The sequence below is a fragment of the Ovis aries genome, chromosome X (genome assembly GCF_016772045.2).
Source record: "Ovis aries strain OAR_USU_Benz2616 breed Rambouillet chromosome X, ARS-UI_Ramb_v3.0, whole genome shotgun sequence".
Taxonomy (NCBI): Eukaryota; Metazoa; Chordata; class Mammalia; order Artiodactyla; family Bovidae; genus Ovis; species Ovis aries.
The window spans coordinates 49,991,088-49,997,841 of record NC_056080.1 but is presented as its reverse complement, the minus strand read 5'-3'; the positions used below and the strand labels follow the sequence as shown (position 1 = coordinate 49,997,841).

Sequence of the window (6,754 nt, the reverse complement as noted above, 5' to 3'; positions counted from 1 at the left end):
ATCATTATTTACAATAGCTAAGATGTGGAAACAATGTTTACGTTCATTGATGGATGAATGGATAAAGAAATTGTAAGACCCACTGATATTCCCACATCTAGGAATTGCAGATTTTGAAGCTTGAAAAACATGATTGCAAAATCTAGACTAGAGTTTTTTGTGTCCTTCAGATTCTGCATGAGTCATAATTAGTAAAATGGGGTCATTGCCCATCTTGGAAGGTATCTGTACAACTTAGCAAGACAGGTAAATGGCAAATTTCCCAGCCATTCATCATCAATAATTTCCTGATCGCCTGCTATGTGTCTTATTAGTGTTGTAGGTACAAATCTTTGACTTCATAGAATATTCCATCAGTTCAGTTCAATTCAGTCGTGTCCGACTCTTTGTGACCCGATGGACTGCAGCATACAGAAAGGTTGTTGCAAAATCTCTCCCCCAGGGAACCAGTGCTCAGTTAGTGGAGTTTGTGGCTCTGACCTGAGCTCTGGAGTTAAGCAAAGGGCAGCGAGTAAATATCTACACGGATTCTAAGTATGCTTATTTGACTTTACATGCTCGTGACGCAATATGGAAAGAAAGACAGTTTAAAACAGCAACAGGAGAACCTATTAAGCATTTCAGAGAGACGGAGAGGCTTTTAACTGCTATATATTGTCCTAAAGAAGTAGCTGTTATGCATTGCAATGGGCACAGCAGGGATGGGAGTAAAGTAGCCAAAGGTAATCAGTTGGCTGACTGTCAAGCCAGAAAAGTGGCACTTTATGAAGCCCCTTCACTACAGACTCCTTTGATCTGGACAGCTCCTGTGGAAGAGGAAAAACCACAATATACTGAGGAACAATTAGAAAGATATGAGAAAACAGGAGCAAAGATTACTGAGAAAGGATGGTTACAGACAGAGGATGGACGATTAATAATTCCTGAAAATGCTCAGTGGAAAATTCTTAAAGGTTTACACCAGAGTTTTCATTTGGGTGTAGAGAGTACTTACCAGATGGCTTCTCATTTGTCTGAAGGTAAAAATGTAATGAAAACTTTAAAGAACATTATCAAAAGGTGTGAGGTTCGTCAGAAAAATAACCAAAACCTGGATTACAACGAAGTGGAAAGCATCCTGGAGAGGACTGGGAAATTGATTTTACTCATATGTCAAGAGCTAATAGGTATTCTTGCTTACAAGTTTGGATGGATACTTTTACTGGATGGATTGAGGCTTTTCCCTGTTGTAGTGAGCAGGCTAAGGAAGTTGTAAAGATTTTAATCCATGAAATTATCCCCAGGTTTGGGCTGTCACGGAGCCTTCAGAGTGACAATGGCTCCACCTTTTAAGCTGCTGTAACTCAGGGGATATTTAAAGCTCTAGGAAGAGAATATCACTTACACTGTTCCTGGAGACCCTAATCCTCAGGAAAGGTTGAAAAAGCTAATGACATTGTCAAAAGACATCTGTGCAAATTAACTCAAGGGACGCAGGACAATTGGATTAAAGTCCTACCCATAGCTTTAATGAGGACTCGAACTATCCCCCTTTGAATGTATTTGTGGAAGGCCTTTCTTATGCAGAGACATTGTTATAGACCCTGAAGCCTTGGAAGTAGCTAGTTATGTAACTCAGCTCTCGGCTTTTCAACAGGCATTAACAGAACTCCAGGAGACGACTCCTGACCCAGCCTCTGAGTCAAGCAAGCCTCTATTTGAGCCAGCAACCGAGGTACTCATAAAAACATTGGGATCTGGGGGCCCATCCCTCAAGCCCCTCTGGTGAGGCTCTTACCAGGTTATTCTTTCTTCTCCCACAGCTGTCAAAGTGCCAGGAATTGATTCGTGGGTACATCACACTCGAGTTAAGAGGTGGCACCCTGACCAGAACTAAGTGACTTCATTTTATGTCTTTACTTTCTATGCTCTGACTTTGTACTTTTCAGATGGGCCTAATAATCTGTGTGAGCCTACTTCTGCTGGCTCCAAAAATCCTGAGTCTGCCCTTTGATCCTCAAAACAATGCCTTCCTGTCCTGGGCTCACTCCTATGCTGCATTCCACAATCGGTCTAACTGCTGGGTCTGCGGAGCACTCCCCTCCTCACCAGTGGAAGGAAGGCTTCCTGTGGTGGACATCTACACTTCAAGGAAGACTTTCTTCAAATCTGCGAATTCCTTTGACAACAATCATATGTGATGCCTCTTCTTCATCTGATGACATCTAACAACCCTAAAATGGACCGGTGCAACACTTTGTACTCTAACTATGGACATAACGTGACTTAATTTTGATTATACATTGTCTCAGTTTAATGACTATTTCACTCTACATAAGGCAAATAGGTCTAGATCTAATGGTTTTCTACATGACGTTTATCAAATATGGGATGAAGTTATATGGCTAACTCCTGAAAAGGACGTCTAATATCTACTGCCCCTATATGGTGGGAACAAACAAGGCCATCCCCAAAAGTTAGCCAACAACTTAATTACAATGATTGGAAACAATTGGGATTTTGCCTCAGGAAATCTGCAATGTAATCATCCCCATGTTTTCCAACCCCAGTTCAGTTCCTCCCTTTGTCTGACCAGGCACTAATTGTGACTGAATATCTCAGTCATGCTGGCTTGCTCCAAACGGGACTTATCGGATATGTGACTCTTACCTATGGGTGTGGCTTCCCCCTGATTGAATAGGGAGATGCACCCTGGGTCTAGCCTTTACTCACGGCTTTATATTTTCAGAGCTTCCAGGAAAGCCTGCTAATTTACCCCACCTTAAAACTCGGTGGGCAAGGTCTGTATTTCACTGGTATGATTATTTGGCTGCAGTGTTTGTTCCCTCTTTGGGAACCACAGATGTTATGCTACGAGTGGATGCTTTGACTAATTTTACTCAACAGGCATGACAAGATTCTCAAAAACCTATTTCAGCTCTTAATGCTGAATAAGCACAAATCAGAAAGGTGGTTTTACAAAACAGATTGGCTTTAGATATTCTGACAGCTGCACAAGGAGGAACTTGTGCCATTTTTCATACTCAGTGCTGTACATATATACCTGATATGAGCACTAATGTTACTCATTTGACTAAACACATGAACAAGATGACTGGGGCTATGGATACTCCTGAAGTCTCAATTGCCTCACTTTGGGAGACGTTAACTAGTTCCCCATGGTAGAAAACTATCTTAATTACAATAATTCTGATTGCTTTGTTTTTGCTGTTTGCTCCCTACATCAGTAACTGTGTTACTGGATTTGTTTCTAGTCACATGAAAGCTTTTAAGTTACTAATGGTTGCTCAAACTCCTGCTACTGCTGCAGCTTCTTCCAACTACTACTTGGGGCCCCTGGATCAGAAATCCTCAGTAGGAGGGTTAGGAGAATATGTTGCCTCACCAATCTAGGGACAACGCCCCTTGTCAGTTCGGAAGCAGTTATGGAACGAGAACAATGCCCCCTTTCCCTAGGCAACATAATTCTCCTAAAAGAAAAGGGGGGGGATGAGAAGATAATAGGCAGGAAGGCCAGAGGTCTCCAAACGGAGGAAATAGGCTGCTAGTGTCAGACATTTTTATCTCTCTTAAGCAGCAGGAGGAAACAAACTGGCGATATTTTTTCCCTCTCTATACAAATTTAAAAGGAGGTTTCTCTTAAAATACTGTGTTGCCATAATGACACCTGGTTTCACCTGAAGTTAACTATTCTCAAACCTTGAGTTAACCAATGCATTTTTCTTATGGAAACGTTTGTTTTAAGCTATGATAATGTACTATGCATTTACCCCAAACTCCATCTTCAAGTCGGTTCTGCCTAATAGCTCAGAACCTACTTGACAAACCAGTATGTTATACTCAGATATTATCCCCCTAATCTATGTAAATGAAACTATTTGTATGGTAATCTGCCCTTCTACAAGAGTCAAGTCAATCATTTTATGGCCCGGGATGAATCATCTGGTGCCAAGATTATCCTAAAATGCATTTTATGGATGAGGGGCCTGGTGCCATTCTGAGTTTTAAGACATTCCTTTCTTTCATTAACAGACTGCTAGTGACTATATGACATCCAGCTGAAGACTAGCAGGGGGGCACTCTTTCTGCCCCCTTCTGATGCATATGTCAGAAGCTTTCTTTATCTCCTTTATACTTTAATAAAACTTTATTACACAAAAGCTCTGAGTGATCAAGCCTCGTCTCTGGCCCCGGATGGAATTCTTCTTCGGAGGCCAAGAATCCTGGCATCTTTTTGTTCAGCAACAACCTTTCATCTTGGGGGCTCATCCGGGATTCTTCAGGACAAGGTAAGGATGTCTGGAGCTCTAGTTCTTTGTTCTCCTAGCGAACACGTTTTCTGCTGTACTTTACTGACTCTGTGGTGTCCTTGTGTGAATGAATGAAATGCCCTGAGCGAAGAAAGTGAAGAGCCCTGCTCTGTGGTTCCACGGTGATCTCATACGGCTTATGGCAGAAATCTGTTGGGGGTTTATACCGACCTGCCAATGCCAAGAGGCACACAGTGTCTCCTTTGGGGAACCAACCAGAAATGGGCAAAGTGTGTGGACTGAACTCTCCTCTTTCAGGCAAACTTTTTGGTCGCTTTGACCATTTCATAACTCCTTGGGAATTAGAAGTACTAACCTAATCTATCAAATCATAGACTTTCAAGGGACTTGTGATCTATGCTGTTACTGTGTACTGGGACTTAGGTCCCAAACTTGGATTGGTAGTCAGGAAGCACCTAGCCTCACTAGGAATCAGAAGTTCGGAAGCTAGATGGAGCTCTAGTTCCAAGAACATCTCTGAGGTCAAAGATTACTCAGATTGGGACTGCAACGGGTTTTTTCCTTTGGTAACACTGGCTCTAGTGGACCAAAGGAGGCTCTTATACTGATGTGGGGACTCTTAGAAGGAACATCTCAGTATTATGTTCATATTGGTCTTATTGTGGTCAGGACTATACTCAGGGTCAGGCACAGGCACTCAGGTGATGAATGTTTCCCCCAGCGGTCTTAGCTTGGGATGCATTCCAGAAGGTTACTCTGATTGCACCCTGGGTAGCATCAGAGGCAAGCAAGGTTTTAATGGTTAAGAGCTGGACGTCAGTCAGGGATACCATCAGGTCTACCCCTGGTGCATCCCCACCCTGTCTTGGTGGTAGAACCACGAGGGACGAGTACGACGCCTGCATCAGTAAGGGACTGACTAAGTCGGACCAGGAAGGAAAAGCTTTTGGTGTGAAGTCTGTCTACACCCCCATCTAGAGTCAGGAGGGACGCCTCCGGTAGAAAGATGGCGCTGGTCCCTTTTTTTCTCTTTTACAGATGGGAGCTAACAATTCCAACCTCACTCCTTTGAACTGTATCCTGAAAAACTGGGATAGATTTGATCCTCAGGGCTTAAAGAAGACACACCTGGTCTTTCTATGTGACACTGCATGGCCGTGGCACCCACTGGAGGATGGTGAATGGTGGCCAGTTGGAGGGTCTCTTAGAATAATACTGTTTTACAATTAGACCAGTTCTGCAGAAAACAAGGAAGATGAGATCAGAGACATTTTATCAGATGTATTCTTGAAGGACTCAGGTAGGCGTGTTCTAAGCCTTTCACTTCAGTTCAGTTCAGTTCAGTCACTCAGTCGTGTCTGACGCTTTGTGACCCCACGAATCACAGCAAGCCAGGCCTCCCTGTCCATCACCAACTCCCGGAGTTCACTCAGACTCACGTCCATCAAGTCAATGATGCCATCCAGCCATCTCATCCTCTGTCGTCCCCTTCTTCTCCTGCCCCTAATCCCTCCCAGCATCAGGGTCTTTTCCAATGAGTCAACTCTTTGCATGAAGTGGCCAAAGAACTGGAGTTTCAGCTTCAGCATCATTCCTTCCAAAGAAATTCCAGGTCTGACCTCCTTCAGAATGGACTGGTTGGATCTCCTTGCAGTCCAAGGGATTCTCAAGAGTTTTCTCCAACACCACAGTTTAAAAGCATCAATTCTTTGGTGCTCAGCCTTCTTCACAGTCCATCTCTCACATCCATACATGACCACTGGAAAAACCATAGCCTTGACTAGATGGACTTTTGTTGGCAAAGTAATGTCTCTGCTTTTCAATATGCTATCTAGGTTGGTCATAACTTTTCTTCCAAGGAGTAAGCGTCTGTTAATTTCATGGCTGCAGTCACCATCTGCAGTGATTTTGGAGCCCAAAAAATAAAGTCTGACACTGTTTCCACTGTTTCCCCATCTATTTCCCATGAAGTGATGGGACTGGATGCCATGATCTTCGTTTTCTGAATGTTGAGCTTTAAGCCAAGTTTTTCACTCTCCACTTTCACTTTCATCAAGAGGCTTTTTAGTTCCTCTTCACTTTCTGCCATAAGGGTGGTATCATCTGCATATCTGAGGTTATGGAAATTTCTCCCAGCAATCTTGATTCCAGCTTGTGCTTCTTTCAGCCCAGCACTTCTCATTATGTACTCTGCATACAAATTCAATAAGCAGAGTGAAAATATACAGCCTTGACATACTCCTTTTCCTACTTGGAACCAGTCTGTTGTTCCATGTCCAGTTCTAACTGTTGTTTCCTGACCCACATATAGGTTTTTCAAGAGGCAGGTCAGGTGGTCTGGTATTCCCATCTCTTGAAGAATTTTCCACAGTGTATTGTGATCCACACAGTCAAAGGCTTTGGCATAGTCAATAAAGCAGAAATAGATGTTTTTTGGAACTCCTTTGCTTTTTGATGATCCAGCAGATGTTGGCAATTTGATC

At 43.0% G+C, this 6,754-nt stretch overlaps 1 pseudogene; it reads left to right on the top strand.

Annotated features, from left to right (window-relative positions):
• Window positions 1-1,449: 1,449 nt before the first annotated feature.
• Window positions 1,450-3,427, top strand: LOC132658834 (endogenous retrovirus group PABLB member 1 Env polyprotein-like; annotated as a pseudogene).
• Window positions 3,428-6,754: the final 3,327 nt, after the last annotated feature.